The sequence below is a fragment of the Chiloscyllium plagiosum genome, unplaced genomic scaffold (assembly GCF_037043375.1).
Source record: "Chiloscyllium plagiosum isolate Xiang-an unplaced genomic scaffold, Cpla_swu_hap1 HiC_scaffold_1, whole genome shotgun sequence".
Taxonomy (NCBI): Eukaryota; Metazoa; Chordata; class Chondrichthyes; order Orectolobiformes; family Hemiscylliidae; genus Chiloscyllium; species Chiloscyllium plagiosum.
Genome location: NW_028270139.1, coordinates 139,794,289 through 139,814,339, shown reverse-complemented (window position 1 = coordinate 139,814,339; position 20,051 = coordinate 139,794,289).

The window sequence follows — 20,051 nt, the reverse complement described above, 5'->3', positions numbered from 1 at the left end:
AGTAGTTCTGTTTGGTAGCTTCACCAAGGTGACACCTAATCTTCGGGTGTGCTGGTGCTGCTCCTGGCATGCCCTCCTGCACTCTCCATTGAACCAGGATTGATGGTAATGGTTGAGTGGGGACTGTGCCAGACCATGACGTTAGAGATTGTGCTTCAGTTCAATACTATTACTGTTGATGGCCCACAGCGTCTTATGGATGCCCGGTCTTGAATTGCTAGATCTGTTTGTAGTCTGTTTCATTTAGCCCATGTTTAACCTGAAGCCATGCAAATTCATGGAATCCAGATCTGACAATCGACAATGATCATGGTCATCAGTACATTCTCAATTCCAAATTTAGTTTTTAATTGAAATCAAATTCAATTTGAATCAGTGTCCCCAGAACATTAGCTCAGTTTCTGGATTAATAGTTGAGAGTGTGGTGCACAGCAGGCAGCATCCAAGGAGCAGGAGGATTGACATTTCGGGCAAAAGCCCTTCATCAGGAATGAGGCTGGGAACCTCAGGGGTGGAGAGATAAATGGGAGAGGGGTTGAGCTGGGGGAAAGATAGCTGAGAGTGCAATAGGTGGATGGAGGTGGGGGTAAAGGAGATAGGTCAGAGGGGAGGGTGGAGTGGATAGGTGTTAAGGAAGATGGACAGGTATGACAGGTCATGAGGACAGTGCTGAGCTGAAAGGTTGGAACTGAGGTAAGGTGGGGGGAAGGGAAATGAGGAAACTGGTGAAGTCCATATTGATGCTGTGGGGTTGAAGGGTCCCAAGGCGGAAGATGAGGCGTTCTTCCTCCAGGCGTCGGGTGGTGAGGGAGCGGCGATGGAGGAGGCCCAGGACCTGCATGTCCTCAGTGGAGTGGGAGGGGGAGTTGAAGTATTTAGCCACAGAGTAGTGGGGTTGATTGGTGCGGGTGACCCAGAGATGTTCTCTGAAGCGCTCTGCGAGTTGGCATCCTGTAGAATGATGGACCTGGACCTGGACCTGAACCATCTCTGAATCAACTTCACCAACACATTCACCCTGACCTTAAATTCACCTGAACCATCTCTGACATCTCCTTTCCTTTCCTGAACCTCTTAATCTCCATCAACAGTGACCGACTCAACACTGACATTTTCTACAAACCCACTGACTCGCACAGCTACCTGGGTTACACCCCCTCCCACCTTGCCTTCTGCAAAATTGCTATCTCTTATTCCCAATTCCTATGCCCCCTCCATATCTGCTCTCAGGAGGACCAGTTCCACCACCGAACACACCAGATGGCCTCCTTCTTTAAACATTGCAATTTCCCCTCTCACCTGGTTGATGATGCCCTCCAGCGCATCTCATCCACGTCCCGCACCTCCGTCCTCGAACCCCACCCCTCCAACCGCAACAAGGACAGAACCCCCCCGGTCCTCATCTTCCACCCCACCAACTCTGTATACATTGCATCATCCTCCGTCATTTCTACCACCTACAAATGGACCCCACCACCAGAGATATATTTCCCTCCCCACCCCATTGGCTTTCTGTAAAGACCGTTCCCTCCGCGACTGCCTCGTCAGGTCCATGCTCCCCAACACCCACTCTCCCCTCCCGGCGCCTTCCCCTGTCACCCCAGGAATTGCAAAACCTGCACCCACACCTGGCCCCCCTCACCTCCATCCAAGGCCCCAAAGGAGCCTTCCACATCCATCAAAGTTCCACGTGCATTTCCACACATGTCATTTACTGCATCCGTTGCTCCCGATGTGGTCTCCTCTACATTGGGGAGACAGGACACCTACTAGCAGAGCGCTTCAGAGAACATCTCCAGGATACCCACACCAACCAACCCCACCACCCCATGCCAAGGACATACAGGTCCTGGGCCTCCTCCATCGTCACTCCCTCACCACCACCCGCCTGGAGGAAGAATGCCTCATCTTCCGACATGGAACCCTCCAACCCCATGGCATCAATGTAGATTTCACCAGTTTCCTCATTTCCCCTCCCCACACTTTACCCAGATCCAATCTTCCAGTTCAGCACTGCCCTCATGACCTGTCCCACCTGTCAATCTTCCTTCTTACCTATCTGCTCCACCCTCCCCTCCGATCTATCACCTTTACCCCCACCTCCATCCACCTATTACACTTTCAGCTACCTTACCCCAGTCCCACTTCCCTCCCATCTATCTCTCCAATCCAAAGGCTCCCAGCCTCATTCCTGATGAAGGGCTTTTGCCCAAAACGTCAATTCTCCCGCTCCTCAGATGCTGCCTGAGCTGCTGTGCTTTTCCAGCACCATATTCTCAACTCTAATCTCTAGCATCTGCAGTCGTCACTTTCACTTTTCTGGATTAATAGTCTAGCAACAATAGTACGAAGCCATTGTCTTCCCTTCGTGAATAGTCTTTCTTAACGAGATGTCATTTTTTACATGACAGTAACTATATGCATATTATTAAAGCTCTTAGGCATAAGACCATAAGTTATAGGAGCAGATTTAGGCCATTACACTCCGCGAGTTTACTCTGATATTCAATCATGACAAGCTTCTCAACCCCATTCTCCTGCCTTCTCCCTGTTATCCTTGATCCCCTTACTCATCATCACAAGTACCTATTATGAATAAGAATTTGGGAGGCACGGTGGCTCAGTGGTTAGCACTGCAGCCTCACAGTGTCAGGGACCTATGTTCGATTCCAGCCTCGGGCGACTGTCTGTGTGGAGTTTGCACATTCTTCCTGTGTCTGCGTGGGTTTCCTTCAGATGCTCCAGTTTCCTCCCACAATCCAAAGATGTGCAGGTCAGATGAATTGGCCATGTTAAATTGCCCATTGTGTTAGATGCATTAGTCATAGGGAATTGAGTCTGGGTGGGTTACTCTTCGGAGGGTCAGTGTGGACTTGTTGGGCCGAAGGGCCTGTTTCCACACTGTAGGGAATCTGATCTAAAATAAGAGAAGACAAGTGTGGTGGTGCCAGCCTCCTTCTGATTCTGGATCCAGAGATTATGACACATTCTCTAACTGGGCTGGGCTCAGTGTAGATCTAACATCAACTCTTTCAGGCCTTATACAACACACACTCCGAAAGTAACATTAGGTGATCAACGCCATGCTTCCATGCATAGTTAATATTTAATATTAGTTGTGATGGAGGGCAGAATCTCCACCTTTCGATGTTTCTCGACCTTTGGAACAATTCAGTGGAGTCTGTGCTCCACCTGCCTGTGCAGTCTTACAGAAAGCCACCTCTATGTTCACCATTCAGTTACTGTGGAGTTCAGCCAGGCTCCTGAGACAGAATGTCCAGTCAGAAGGTCTGAAGAAATGGACAGTGAGCACCGCTTTGGAAGAGGCGAGAACAACAGAAGCAATGGGAGTCCTTCAGGGTGAAGGGGCCACCTGTGTCTTTTTAAATTTGTTCACGAGAAGGTGTTGCTCATGTCTAATTGCCATTGGGAAAATTAGGATAAATCTCCTTCTCAAACCACGGCCCTCTACATGATATAGATGCACTTAAAGTGCCATTAGGAAATGTTGTTATAGAGTCAGAGATGTACAGCACAGTAACAGACCCTTCAGTCCAAATTGTCCATTCCAACCAGATATCCTAATCTAATCTAGTCCTATTTGCAGCATTTAGCCCACATCCCTCTAAACCCTTCCGATCCAGGTGCCTTTTAAATGTTGTAATTGTACCAGCCTCCCCCACTTCCTCTGGCAACTCATTCCATACACGCATCAACCTCTGCATGAGTAAGTTGCCTATTAGGTCCCTTACAAATCTTTCCCCTCTCACCCTAAACCTATGCCCTCTGTTATAAATCACACAACACCAGGTTAGAGTCCAACAGGTTTATTTGGAAGCACTAGCTTTCAGAGCGCTGTTCCTACATCACAACTACCCGATGAAGGAGCTGTACTCTGAAAGCTAGTGCTTCCAAGTAAACCTGTTGGGCTATAACCTGGTATTGCGTGATTTTTAACTTTGTACACCCCAGTCCAACATCAGCACCTCCAAACTATGCCCTCTAGTTTTGGACTCCCCTGCTCTGGCAAAAAGATCTTATCTATTTACCCTATCCAAGTCCATCATGATTTTATAAACCTCTATAAGGTCACCTGTCAGCCTCTGATGCTCCAGGGAAAACAGGCCCAACCTATTCAGCCTCTTCCTATAGCTTGAACCCTCCAAAATCGGCAACATCCTTTTCTGAACCCTTTCAAGTTTCACAACGTTTTCCTATAGCTGGGAGAATTGAACTTGGTATTCCAACAGTGGCCTAACAGTATCCTGTACAGCCACAACATGACATCCCAACTCCTATACTCAGTGCACTGACCAATAAAGGCAAATATACCAAATGCCTACTTGACTACCCTGTCTACCTGCGACTCCACCTTCAAGGATCCAGAAAAAATTTAAGAAGGCAGAGTAGCCACAGACAACAAGCCATTACAAGAGAATGGGGAGCCTCTTTAAAGGATTTTGTGTTGATGCAGCTATGATCAATGCTCTGGGATGGTGGGTATTAGGTGATCTCCAGGTACCAGCCAGGTTCTAGCTGGTCTGCAGGGGTACGGTGGTGCCTGTCCATTGTAGCGATACATTCTGCCCCATGTTATTCCTTTGAGTATCTTAAGTCAATGCTGTTGAGTGATTCATCGCTGTCACTATGGACCTGCTCCCAGCAGAAACACAAACAGAGGAGGAGGAGCCAACGTAATGTTCCACTCTTGGAACTTGCTGTCAGTGCCTCTTTCAAACCCTCTTTAGCAGAGCCAACAAGATTGTTAAGGAAATGAAATACTTAACAACATATTGCAGAGTTGTAGATCACTTGCATATTCCTTAAACGTATCTCTACGTGGGTTTCTATAATATTTGAATGATTTCCAAAAAAGAACATGTCCTCTTGAAGCTTTTTGACCTCAGGTGAAGTTATTAAAGTTTCCAGAATAAGTACTAGGACAAAGAGTCTGAAAAGATCAGAAATCTAACTTTAGACGTGGCAAATAAGGGGACAGCAATGAAAACAGGGTGGTTAATGCAGGAATGATAGTGTTTTACTTAAATGCTTACACCATACCAAATGAGGTAATTGAGCTTGTAGTGCAGATTCAAGTTGCCAGGTATGATGTTATGGCCCTTACAGAGATATGTCTGCAAGGGCATCAAGGCTGGGCAATAAATATCCAAGGTTTCACATCCTATTGAAAGGACAAATGGCAGATTGGTTGAGATTTCCTTGTTAGCAAGAAATGCAATTATATCAATAGCAAGAAGTGATATATGGTCAGAAGATGTAGAATCTGTATGAGTCAGGTTGAGGAACTACAACAGTAAAGAGACCCTGATGGGAGTTGCGTACAGGCCTTCTAACCATACTCAGCATGTGGAATGTCAGAAAATAGATCAGTAGATAGATTTGGTATGTAAGGAAGGCAGTATTACAATAATCAATATGGAGACATCAAAATGGGAAAATCAGGTTAATAGCTGATCCCAAGAAAAACAATTCATAGGTCTACGAGGTTTGTTTTTGAGCAGCTTGTGATAGGGCCCACTAGGGAACAAGGAATTCTGAATTTGGTGATGTGTAATGACACATATTAGGGATTAGGGAGCTTAATGTGAAGGAACTCCTAGGAAGCAGCGACTATAATATGATAGAATTCACATTGCAGTTTGAGAGGGAGAAGCTGGAAGCAGATATAACACTGTTACAATTGAGGATTCAGAAGCCTGAACACACATATCAGTAAGTTCAGGGACAGCTTCTTCCCAACCGTTCTTAGATAATTGAATGCACTCTCTAGCCTCAAATAATGCTGATCATGCTAACGCTGATCTCTCTTGTACATCCTGTGCAGTGTTACCTGTACATCTCCATTTAAATCTTTTGTTCTGTACATCCTTCATCCTTGCTTACTATGATCTGCCTCTACTGCTCATAAACAAAACTTTTCACTGTACTTCGGTACACGTGGCAATAAATAAATCAAATCAAATGAGAAAAAGGAACTGACTAGAGTTTATTGGAATGGGAGCCTACCAGGGAAGATGGTGGTGCAGCAATGGCAGGGACTTCTGGGATAATTTGGCAGGCACAATAGAAATTCATCCCAGGGAAGACAAAACATACTAAATGGAGAATGACGTAACCATGGCTGACAAGAGAAGCAAGGGATCTCATAAAAGCAAAAAAAAAGCATACTATGTGGTTAGGATTAATGGGAAGCCAAATGATTAGAAAGCCTTTACAAACCAGCAGAAGACAATTAAAAGAAAACAATAATGGGGAGAAGATGAAATATGAGGGTAAGCTGGTTCACTAATGTCCTTTAGGGAAGGAAACTGCCACCTTTATCTGGTCTGGCCTACATGTGACTGCAGACCACAGCAAAGTAGCTGACTGTTAACTGCCCTCTTGGTAATTAGAGATGGGTAATTAATGCTGACCTAGCCAGCAATGCCCCTATCTCATAAATGAATAAATAAAAAAATAGCTACCGAGCAATATAAGAAAAAATTGCAAGTTTTTTAGATAGATCAAAGGCAAGAGACAGTAATTGGACTGCTGGAAATAAGGCTGGAGAAATAGTAATGAGGAATGAAGAAATGGAGGAGGAACTTTGGATCCATCTCCATGGTGGAAGATACTAGTAGCATACCAGCATTCAAAAGAGTCAGAGGACAGAGGTGAGTGTAGTGACCATCACTAAGGCAAAGGTGCTGGGGAAGCTGGAAGGTTTGAATCACCTAGACCAGATGGACTACACCCCAGAGGTCTGAAGGAGTTAGCTGAGAAGATTGTGGAGGCTTTGGTGGTGATCTTTTAGGAATCGCTGGAATCAGGGAGGGACCAAGAGTAATGTAATACCCCTGTTTAAGAAAGGAGGGAGGCATAAGATATGAAACTATAGAACGGTTAGCTTGACTTTGGTCATTGGTAAGATTTTAAAGAATAAGATTGTGGAGTACTTGGAAGTACCGAAAAACCCTCCTTCGACTGACCGAACTGGTCCTCACCCTGAAACCCTCCTTTGACTGACCGAACTGGTCCTCACCCTGAAACCCTCCTTCGACTGACCGAACTGGTCCTCACCCTGAACAACTTTTCTTTCCAATCCTCCCACTTTCTCCAAACAAAAGGAGTAGCCATGGGCACCCGCATGGGCCCCAGCTATGCCTGCCTCTTCGTAGGGTATGTGGAACAATCCATCTTCCGCAACTACACTGGCCCCACCCCCCATCTTTTCCTTCGCTACATTGATGACTGTATCGGCGCTACCTCGTGCTCCCACAAGGAGGTTGAACAGTTCATCCACTACACTAACACCTTCCACCCCGACCTCAAATTCACCTGGACAGTCTCGGACTCCTCCCTCCCCTTCCTAGACCTTTCTGTTTCTATCTCAGGCGACCGAATCAACACGGACATCTACTACAAACCAACCGACTCCCACAGCTACCTGGACTACACCTCCTCCCATCCTGCCCCCTGTAAAAACGCCATCCCATTCTCCCAATTCCTTCGTCTCCGCCGCATCTGCTCCCAGGAGGACCAGTTCAAAATACGTACAACACAGATGGCCTCCTTCTTCAAGGACCGCAATTTCCCCCCCGACGTGGTCGACGGTGCCCTCCACCGCATCTCTCCACTTCCCGCTCCTCCGCCCTTGAGCCCCGCCCCTCCAACCGCCACCAGGACAGAACCCCACTGGTCCTCACCTACCACCCCACCAATCTCCATGTACAGCGCATCATCCGCCGTCACTTCCGCCACCTCCAAACAGACCCCAGCACCAAGGATATATTTCCCTCCCCTCCCCTATCAGCTTTCCGTAGAGACCACTCCCTCCGCGACTCCCTTGTCAGATCCACACCCCCCACCGACCCAACCTCCACTCCCGGCACCTTCCCTTGCAACCGCAGGAGGTGCAACACTTGCGCCCACACCTCCCCCCTCACTTCTCTCCAAGGCCCCAAAGGAAACTTCCATATCCGCCACAGATTCACCTGCACCTCCACCCACATCATCTACTGCATCCGCTGCAGCCGGTGTGGCCTCCTCTATATTGGGGAGACAGGCCGCCTACTTGCGGAGCGATTCAGAGAGCACCTCTGGGCCACCCGGACGAACCAACCCAACCAACCTGTAGCACAGCATTTCAACTCCCCCTCCCACTCCACCGAGGATATGCAGGTCATTGGACTCATCCACCGCAAAACCACAACAACGCGACGGTCGGAGGAGGAGCGTCTTATCTTCCGACTGGGAACTCTCCAACCACAGGGGATGAACTTGGACTTCACCAGTTTCTTCATCCCCCCTCCCCCCACCTTGTCTCAGCCGAATCCCTCCAGCCCGGCACCGCCTTCCTGACGTGCAGTCTTCTTCTTGACCTCTCCGCCTCCATCCTACTCCGACCTATCACCCTCACCTTGACCTCTTTCCACCTATCACATTTCCAACGCCCCTCCTCCAAGTCCCTCCTCCCTACCTTTTATCTTCTCCTGCTGAACACTCTCTGCTCATTCCTGAAGAAGGGCCTGTGCCCGAAACGTCGAATCTCCTGTTCCCTGGATGCTGCCTGACCTGCTGTGCTGTTCCAGCAATAAAGTTTCAACTTTGATCTCCAGCATCTGCAGACCTCACTTTCTCCTCGAGTACTTGGAAGTGCATAGTAACATTGGGCTGCGTCAGCATGGATTCGTCAAGAGTAATATATTGTTGGTCCTTCAGCGTTGTTGAGATAAAATCCTAGAATTCCCTCTCTAATTGAATTGTGCATGAATGGCAAAGGAAGAAGGAGTGAAGTGCTTAAATTACCCAGCAAATATCATTTTAATCCTCCTCATGTTTTTTGATAGTTGTTTTATTGGTTATTGTCACACTGCCCCTGGTGGACAGTGTTTGTTATTGAATAATTTGTTAATTTGGTGGTTGGGTTTATTTAAAAAAGAACAAGCCAGTTCTTCCCCAGTGAGAAAACATGGAAATGAGGAGAATATGACTGATCCTTTAAACCAATGCTATATTCCCACCTTCACCCCATAGCAGCCTCAACACTTGCTCGCCTCACAACTCGGGTATGGACAAGCTGACAGTGAAGACAAAAATGTCAGTCTACAGTGCCTGCGTTATAAGTACACTGCTGTACAGCCATGAAACGTGCACTATGTGTGCCAGACAGGAGAGAAGACCGAACACCTTCCACTTGAGGAGTATCCACCACATCCTGGGCATATCCTGACAAGGCAGAGTGTCCAACGCAGCGGTCCTATCTCACACTGGCCTTCCCAGCATGTACACTCTGCTCAGGCAGCATCCACTGCTTGGAGGGTGGCTGCATCCCAAAGGGTATCCTCTATGGAGAACTTGCATCTGTGAAGAGATGCACTGGGCATCCCCAGCTGCGCTACAAGGGCGTCTGCATGAGGGACATGAAGGTGTTTGATATCATTATGATATCAAGCTGGATGAACAACGGATCATCCGGGAGGCTGAGGGAGAAATTGAGAGGATGTACAGGGAGGTGGTCACTCCTCAGACACAGGATAAGGACAGCTGGGTTACAGTCAAGGGGAGGAAAGGGAATCAACAGATAAGGCAGGGATTCCCTGTGGCCATTCCCCTCAGCAATAAGTATACCTTTTTGGATACTACTGGTGGGGACAGCCTATCAGGGCAAAGCTATAGTTGTCAGGTCTCTGGCACTGAGCCTAACACTGTGGCTCAGAAGGGAAGTGGGGAGACAATAGAAAAGCGCTAGTGGTAGGGTACTCAATAGTTAGACGATTGACAGGAGATTTTGTGGTGAGGAACAGGACTCCCGGAAGATGTGTTGCCTCCCCAGTGACGGGGTCCAGGAGTACGCCAATCAGGTTTACAAGATTCTGAAGGGGGACAGTGAGCAGCCAGAAATCGTAGTACATATTGGCACCAATAATATAACCAGGGAAGGGATTGAGGATCTGAAAAGTGACTACAGAGAGCTAGGTTGGAAGCTGAAGAGCAGGACAAGTAGAGTAGTGATCTCAAGTTTGCTACCGGTGACACGAGATAGTGAGGTCAGGAACAGTCAGCGAATGCAGCTTAACACGTGGCTGCGAAGCTGGTTCAGGAGGGAGGGCTTCAGATACCTAGACCATAGGGGTACCTTCTGGGGAAGGTGGGACCTGTACATGAAGGGCATGTTGCACCTGAACTGGAGGGGCACAAATGTCCTGGGTGGGAGATTTGCTCGTGTAGTTCGGGAGGGTTTAAACTAATTTGGCAGGGGGAATCAGAGTTACATATCTGAGAGGGGGCAGTTGTAGATGGGGCAGTGACAGGATGTAGTGAATCTATCAGGAAGGTTTCTCACGCGATAAAACAAAGAGATCGGTCGAACTTTAAAGTTTAGTACAGGATTAAAGACAGGATTCTTGGCAGCGTGGAGGAACAGCAGGATCTTGGTGTGAAAGGACATAGATCCTTAAAATGGCCACCCAAGTGGACAGGGTTGGTAAGAGAGCATATGGTGTTTTGGCTTTCATTAACAGCGGCACGGTGGCACAGTGGTTAGCACTGCTGCCTCACAGCGCCTGAGACCCGGGTTCAATTCCCGCCTCAGGCGACTGACTGTGTGGAGTTTGCACATTCTCCCCGTGTCTGCGTGGGTTTCCTCCAGGTGCTCCAGTTTCCTCCCACAAATCCAAAGATGTGCAGGTTAGGTGAATTGGCCATGCTAAATTGCCTGTAGTGTTAGGTAATGGGTAAACGTAGGGGTGTGGGTGGGTTGCGCTTCTGCGGGTCGGTGTGGACTTGTTGGGCCGAAGGGCCTGTTTCCACACTTAATGTAATCTAATCTAAAACAGGGCGATTGAGTTTAAGAGCCATGAGATCTTGTTGCAGCTCTATAAAACTTTGGTTAGACCGCACTTGGAATACTGCGTCCAGTTGTGGTCGCCCTATTATAGGAAAGATGTGGATACTTTGGAGAGGGTTCAGAGGAGGTTTACCAGGATGCTGCCTGGACTGGAGGGCTTATCTTATGAAGAGAGGTTGACTGAGCTCGGACTTTTTTCACTGGAAAAAAGAAGGAAGAGAGGGGACCTAAGTGTACAAGATAATGAGAGGCATAGATAGAGTTGATAGCCAGAGACTTTTTCCCAAGGCAGAAATTGTGAACATGAGGGGTCATAGTTTTAAGCTGTTTGGCGGAAAGTATAGAGGGGATGTCAGAGGCGGGTTCTTTACACAGAGAGTTTGAGAGCATGGAATGCGTTGCCAGCAGCAGTTGTGGAAACGAGGTCATTGGGGACATTTAAGAGACTATAGTCATAGAAATTTGAGGGTTCGTACATTAGGTTTACCTTACATGAGGATCAATGGTCGGTGCAACATCGTGGGCTGAAGGGCCTGTTCTGTGCTGTACTGTTCTATGTTCTATGTTCTAATAAAGTGTGTCTGCTTTAACGCAAGGAATACTATAAATAAGAGTGACGAACTTAGAATATGGATCAGTGCTTGGGGCTATGTTGTTGTGGCCATAACGGAGACATGGATTTCACAGGGGCAGGCATGGTTGCTAGATGTTCCAAGGTTTAGAACATTTAAAAAGAACAGAGAGGATGGAAAAAGAGGAGAGAGTGTAGCATTGCTAATCAGAGAGTGCATCACAGCTATAGAAACGAAGGTTGTTGAGGAAGGTTTGTCTACTGAGGCAGTATGGGTGGAAGTTAGGAACAGCAAGGGAACAGCCACCTCATTGGGGGTTTTCTACAGACCACCTAATAGCAGTAGAGAGGTTGAAGAACTCACAAGCTGGCAGATTTTGGAAAAATGCAGAAGTAGCAGGGTTGTTGTTATGGGTGATTTCAACTTTCCCAATATCGACTGGAACCTCCTAAGTGTAGATGGTTTGGATGGAGCTGTTTTTGTCAGGTGTGTTCAGGAGGGCTTCCTTACTCAGTATATAGACAGGCTGACGAGGGGAGAAGTCATTTTGGATTTGGTGCTCGGCAATGAGCCAGGACAGGTGTCAGATCTCGTGGTGGGAGAACACTTTGGTGACAGTGACCACGACTGCCTCACATTTACCATAGCTTTGGAGAGGGAAAGGAGCAGTTACCAAGGGAAGATATTTAATTGGGGAAAAGGAAATTATGACACTATCAGACAGGAGTTGGGAAGTACAGACTGGGAGCAATTGTTCCACAGAAAGGGCACAGCAGACGTGGAGACTGTTTAAGGAGCAGCTGTTGCGAGTGATGCACAAATTTGTTCCTCTGAGACAGAAGAGAAGAAGTAAGATTAAGGAACCTTGGATGACAAGAACAGAGGAGTTTCTTGTCAAAAGGAAGAAGACAGCTTGCATAGGGTGGAAGAAGCAAGGATCTAGCACAGCTTTAGAGGATTACAGGCTTGTTAGAAAGGAGCTCAAAAATGAACTGAGGAGAGCCAGGAGGGGGCACGAAAAAGGCTTGGCAAGAAAGATTAGTTAGAACCCAAAGGCATTTTACTCATATGTGAGGAATAAGAGAATGATCAGGGAGAAGGTAGGGCCGATCAGGGATAGTGTAGGAAACTTGTGCGTGGAGTCTGAGCAGATAGGGGAAGCTCTAAATGAGTTTTTTACTTCGGTTTTCAGTAAGGAAAGGGACCTCATTGTGAATGAAAATGTCAATGAGCAGGGATACAGGCTTGACCAGATTAAGATTGATGAAGTTGATGTGCTGGAAATTTTGGCAAACATTAAGATTGATAAATCCCCAGGGCCAGACCAAATTTATTCTAAGCTGCTCCAGGAAGTGAGAAAGGAGGTTGCTAAGCTGCTGGCGAAGGTCTTTGCTTCCTCACTTTCCACGGGAGTCATACTGGAGGATTGGAAAGAGGCGAATGTTGTTTGTCTTTTCAAGAAAGGTAATAGGGAAATCCCTGGCAATTACAGACCAGTCAGTCTTAGGTCTGTGGTCAGCAAGGTTTTGGAAAGAATTCTGAGGCATAGGATTTAAGACTATTTGGAAAAGCATAGCATGATTAAAGGCAGTCAGCATGGCTTTGTGAGGAGCAGGTCATGCCTCACAAATCTTATTGAGTCCTTTGAGGAGGTGACGAGACAGGTTAATGAAGGTCGAGCAGTGGACGTGGTGTATATGATCTTCAGCAAGGCGTTTGATAAGGTTCCCCATGGTAGGCTCATTCATAAAGTCAGGAGGTATGGGATACAAGGAGATTTGGCTATCTGGGTTCAGAATTGGTTGGCTGACCACATACAGATGTGACCCCTGAGACCGGGATTGTCACTCCAGCATTGGTCCCTTCAGTCACAAGCGACATTGCTTCAAAGAAGCAGCAAGCTAGAACAACGAGGATGCAACCCATGGTCAGGCATGACTGAAAGGGGCCTCTCACACCCCATAGCTCATGATCCTTTTTAAATCTGAAAATGTATCGCAATTCTTTCAGGAATATATTCACTAACTTGATCCCAACAGCCTTCTATAATGGAGTATACCTTAGGTTAAATACCCTTTTGAGTGAAGAAAGTTCTCATCTCACTCATAAATGGTCTACCCTATATCCTCAGAGTATGAACCCTAGTTCTTTGCTCTCCTAGGTAGGAAAAACATCCTCCCTACATCTAGTCTGTCCAGCCATGTTAGAACTTTGTACATTTTAATCAGATCCCCTCTCACCCTTTTCTGGGCTGACCATAAACTGCTCCAAGTGTTGACTAACTCGTGTTTTATGCAGTTCCAAATAATCTCCCTGCTTTTATATTCTATGCTTCAACGAATAAAATCAAGCTTCACCAAACATACCTTGTTTAGGTACCTTCAGAAATCCCTAAACATGTATGCTAAAGTCCCATTGTTCCTCTATACTTCCTAGCATCCTGCAACTTATTGTTTATTGTCTTACCTTGTTAGCCTTCCCAAACCCATTACCTTATGTTCCTCTGGATTGAACTACATTTGCCACTCGGTTGACCTGATTGGTGCACTGATAACTTCTTACAATCCACAGTTTTATTTTTCAAGCACTCAGCCACTTTTTGTATCACCTGCAAACTTCTGAACCATCTCCCCTGCATTTGGATCCAAATCATTTCTATACATACCACAGGGAACAAGAGAGTCTGTGCTGAGTCCTGTGGAACTCCAATGGAAACAGCTTTCCGGCCACAAATAGAGCCATAGATAAATAATTGATGCTTCCTGCCTCTGAGCCAAATTTGGATCTAAATTACCACTCTCCCTTGGGTCCCATGGAGTACTTCTCTTCTGAGCTGGCTGCCAATTGTGGAAAATGACTGAAACAGTGCTAAAATCCATGTAGATAAACCATGCTCAAAAGGGAGGTGGTGGCATAGTGGTATTGCCACTGGGTAACTTCACCCAGTAACACAGGCCAGTGAAATGGGTTCAAACCCCACCAAGGTGAAATTTCAATCAATAAAAATCTGCAATTAATTGGTAATCATTGGCAAGTGTTGCTTTTAAACAAAAACAACCTTAAGGGAAGGAAATGTCATCTGTACCTGATATAGCTTACATGTGATTTCAGAACTACAGCAAAGTGGTTGACTCTTAGCATGCCAAGTGGCAATGAAGGATGGGTAATAAATGCTGACCCTACAGTAATACCACGTCCCATGAATGAGTAAGAAAAAAATGCACTACCATCATTGACCCTCCTTGCTACTTCTTCAAAAGGTTCAATCATGGTAGCACAGTGGCTCAGTGGTTAGCATTGCTGCCTCACAGCGCCAAGGACCCAGGTTCAATTCTGTCTTCGGGTGACTGTGTGGAGTTTGCACATTTTCCCCGGGCTTCCTGGGTGCTCTGATTTCCTCCCACAGTCCAAAGGTGTGCAGGTTCGGTGAAATTGGCAGGGTAGGAGGAATGGGTCTGGATGGGATGGTCTTCGGAGGGTTGGTGTAGACTTGATGGGCCAAATGACCTGCTTCCACACTGTAGGGATTCTGTGTATCGTGCTTTAAAAAATCCCTACTGGCCATTTTTGGTTAATTTACATCTTTCTAAATGGAAACGTATCCTGGCCCTCAGAATATTTTCCTGAACACTGACTTGAAATGGAAACAGTCCAAGACCTGGTGTTACTTGTACCGATATCAATTAACTTTTTGTTGTTAGATGTATTCCAGAAAATATGAAGGCCAACATCAGCAGATTATTCAGACATGACTTAAGAGAGTCAGTGAAATAACAGCAAACTGACATGACCTCATTGCTTCAAATTAAAAGTGAAGAGAATATAAATTGTTAAACATTTTCTTTGAACATGTCAGTGCTGACTCAGAGTTCTTCAAAAGGCTGGTAATGTAATTTTTTCTTCCCTAGAGTGTGTTACAAAACGTTCTAATAAAATGGTTTCTTCACCACCAACCGCAATTGCTATTACTATGGTGATGAGAAAAAAACAATCTTCATTCAAAACCTGTTTTCTTTCTGATTTGCTTCTCAATCAATCTGCAAAACTGCAATATCTTCCAGTCATTTCAGTCATTGATTATTTTTGTTCGGTGCCAGCTAACCACTGATGTTCTAAATGATTTGCCCGTGTTCAACTTTGTTAAAATATAGGACAATGAGCTCACTGGGATAAATTCACATCATACTCCTCAAGGTAAACACTGAACCATACAATCACATGGCCCGTTGTTTAGGGATGCATTTTGAATGCTTTAATATCTGTAGTCTCCGGCATCTCCAAATTATAGATTAATCATACTATGGTTAGCCCAGTGGTTAAATTACTGATGTAGATTTACTTTGGTAAATATTAAAGCACTGACAGCAGATGTTAAATTGACCCCTTCAACATTCAATACAGCATAACCCAGTGATCCTGACAGTGCCAAATATTTCACCGGTTGGTACAACACTGCCATGAGAATGTGACCGACAGCTCTTCAGGCTTTTCAACTCCCCTGAATAAGACAAAAGAGTTACCCAACTCTCCTCACAGGTTGTGCCCTTTTAAGAACTTCTGAAAACTAAAACAATATTTCAGTCAGTAAATCCTTGGTATTTTTTGAACGCCGTTAGCAGCATAAATGTTATGACACAGTGTGTAATGAAGTTCTCTAGGATTGACCATTATCTGCATCAAACTGTGTCATGGCACCAGCTCTAGGGACACAAGAACCAGTAAACTTGGGCATGCAAATCATAATGTGTAACTAATCACTGAGTTCACAGCAAGGATTAAGTTCCTTCAGGCAAACTAGCTTTGTCTGGCGTTCAAATGTTAATGAGGGTCAGGTCATTAGAAGAAAAACGTGTCTTGTAGAGTTTTTTGAAAAACACTCAATGTACATTTTTCACCATTTATTGGACATTTGCTGCCTTAGGAGATTTCCTGAATCAGCAGCGATTTGTTTTGTGATTGGTTTGAATAATCTACTCTAAAACAGAGACAGACATCTCAATGTTCAATGTCCAGTAATGACCCTAATAGAACTTATTAATAGATCCTGTTTAATAATCAGGATTTTTTTAAAGTTCAAATTACCTCCATTAACCTTCCATGTAAATCAATGACGTTACCTTTAGTCGAAAGATGCACTTCTTGGGTCCACTTTGTCGATGCCCATGACTATTCTGTCAGCCTGCTGGTGCAATATTTAGCCTTGGATAGGTTGTAAATTTCCCCATTTAACAGTTAAAAAATCCCATCAATCAGCTTGTTTTCATCATGAACTTTGCTTCTTGCAACTGATTTTATTCCTGTCCCTGATCTCTATCTCAATTTGAAACAAACCATTTGTACCTCTAGTATCCGTTTTGACTTCAGGTAGTCCTTCAGATTCTTTAGCCTTTACATCACAATCTTCTCTTATTTTTACTTTGATATCAGACTCTAATTTAGCTTCTCTCCATCGAAACTCATTCATGTCTTTGTCATTAACATTCTGAGCTACTTCACAGAATCCCTACAGTGTGGAAACAGGCCATTTGGCCCAACATGTTCACATCAACCCTCCAAAGAGTATCTCATTCAGTTACATTTCCCCTGACTAATGCACCTAACCTATGCATCCCTGAACACTACAGGCAATTTAGCATGGCCAGTTCACCCAATCTGCACATCTTTGGTCTGTGGAAGGAAACCCACACAGACACGGTGAGAACGTGCAAACTCCACACAGTCACCCAAGGCCAGAATCAAACCCAGGTCCCTGGCGCTGTGAAGCTACAGTGCTAACCACTGTGAGCCACCATGCTGCCCTACTTAAACAAGCTCTTTGCTGATCTCTTTTCTATCCTCCATAAACTCCAAACCTTTCCAAAGCTTTGCTGATCATATTGCAATCCTCAATACTCCCTCATCCTATCACCTTTGCCTTTGCTGCCTGTGATGGCTCCCCAGTCCTCAAAATCTCAAAATTCAATTTTTATTCTTGCCTCTGAATTCCAGCATTGCCTCACCCAACCTAATCTCCTATAATCTTCTTTAACTTGAATTGAAGCTGCTGGTGTTGGACTGGAGTGGAAAAAGTTAAAAACCACACAACATATTGAACAAACCTAGATTGCTGTTAAGTCTTTAATCAATTCAAATAGGAATGGAGGTTTTGATTCATTAATGTATAATTCCCAGAACTTCTTTCAAATCTCATTCCTGAGATAAATTAAGGTTTTATTTTAAAAAAGGTGGCATCTCAGCTCAGGCAATGCATTAAAGGCATGAGGTTAGAGTCTGTTTGTATCCCAACCTTGAGTCAGATTGGTTCTGTTTCCAAAGTAGGAATTGATCAAATATCACATGAACTGACTGCCTATAGATTATGTGCTTTTTGAACAAAATAGAATGTAGCTGCAAATACAAATCTGCAAATGCAAATTCATAGACTTATGCACGCGAGTGAGGAGAGAGAGTGAGAGAGTGTGTGTGTGGAAGGGGGACAGAGTGTGTGAGTGCTTGATAGAGTGTGTGCATGAGTGTGATGGAGTGTATGCCTGTGAGACGGTGTGCGCATGAGTGTGAGTGTGGGTGTGTGTATGTGAGTCAGAGAGAGAGCAAGTGTATGAGAGAGGGTCTGTATGAGTGTGTGAGTGTGATGGTGTGTAAGAGTGTGTGTGTTTTAATGCCTGTGTGTGAGTGAGAGTACCTGGTGTAGTGGGGTTACCTGTAGTGTGACATGAACCTGAGATCCTGGTTGAAGTCGTCCTCATGGCTACCGAACTTGGCTATCAGCTTCTGCTTGGTGACTCTGCATTGTTGGGTATCCCAAAGTCCACCTTGGAGAATGGTCACCCAAAGATCTGAGGCCATGTCCTTGACAGCTGAAGTGTTCCCCGACTGGCAATTATTGTGCGGTGTCCATTCATCCATTGTCATAGCGTCTGCTTGGTCTCGCTAATATATGAAGCCTCAGGGCATCCTTGCCTGCAGCATATAAGATAGACAACGTTGGCCGAGTCACAGCGATCTAGGTTTGCTCAATACATCGCATCACTTGTATGACATTTTGATCTTTTACTAAATTTTGTGTCCTATAATCCTGCCCCATTAGCTACCTGATGAAGGATCAGTGCTCCAAAAGCTTGTACTTTCAAATAAATCTGTTGGACTATAACCTGGTGTTGTGTGATTTTTAACCTCCTTCATCTTGGCATTCCACTAAACTCTTCTGACCTTTGCCTTTTTTGCATTTATTTACCACTGAGGACAGGACTTGCATGCTATAGTCACATCCCTGGAACTCCTTTCATTAAATCATAGAATCCCTACACTACTGAAAGTGGCCATTTGGCCCATCATGTCTGCACCGATCCTCCAAACAGCATCCCACCCACACCCGTAACTGTAAAACTATATCTAATTCCTTCTTAGACAAATTCAATGTTTTGGCCTCAAATGCTTTCTGTGCAAGACAATTCCACAGATTGACCACTCTCTGAGTGAGGAGGTCTTCTCGCATCTCAGGCTTAAATGGTTTACCCATATTCTTAGACTGTGATCCCTGGTTCCAAACTCTCTGGACTTTCTCATCAGGAACATCCTTCTTACATTTACTTTGTCTAGTTCTATTATAATTTTACAGATCCTCTCAGGTCCTCCCACCCACACCACCTCCCGGCCTTTCCCCCCAACCTTCATTCTTCTAAAACTCCATAAAATATAGTCCTATCTGATCCTGTCTCCCTTTATACATCAGTCCAGCCATCCCAAGAATTAAACTATATTTTTAGAACAGAAAATGGTCCAAGGCACTTCATGAATAGATTCATGAGAAACAGAAAATGAGATAAGAGGGTGGAGATCAGGGAGTGTGACTAAACCTTGGTTAAAGAGATGGATTTTGAGGAAAACAACCGGATAGGAAGAATTTTAAGAAAGGATGCGACAGTGACACAGTGGTTAGCATTGCAGCCTCACAGCATCTGGGATCCAGGTTCAAATCCAGCCTCAGGTGACTGTCTCTGTAGGCACATTCTCCCCATGTCTGTTTGAGATTCCTCTGGTTTCCTCCCACAGTCTAAAGATGTGCAGGTCGGGTGGATTTGCGGTGCTAAACTTGTTCACAGTGTACTGGTTAGGTGGGCTAACTATGGTAAATGTGGGGTTACGGGTGCGGGTGGGATGCTCTTTGGAGGATCGGTGCAGACATGATGGGCCAAATGGCCACTTTCAGTAGTGTAGGGATTCTATGATTTAATGAAAGGAGTTCCAGGGATGTGACTATAGCATGCAAGTCCTGTCCTCAGTGGTAAATAAATGCAAAAAAGGCCAGAGTCAGAAGAGTTTAGTGGAATGCCAAGATGAAGGAGGTTAAAAATCACACAACTCCAGGTTATAGTCCAACAGATTTATTTGAAAGTACAAGCTTTCGGAGCAAAGGGTATGGGGAAGGGAGGAAGCAGGAACTGAATACTGAATTGGATAATGAGCACAATCATATTGAAAGGCAAACAGGCCTGCTCCTGCTCCTATTTTCTATGTGTCTATGTTTCTTTGGCATACTATAAATGCAAGCTGTTTTGTTTGCTTGCAGTGATTTTTTTTCACATGCCATATAATCGCTTCAAGTACCAGGTGAATAATACAGATATTAC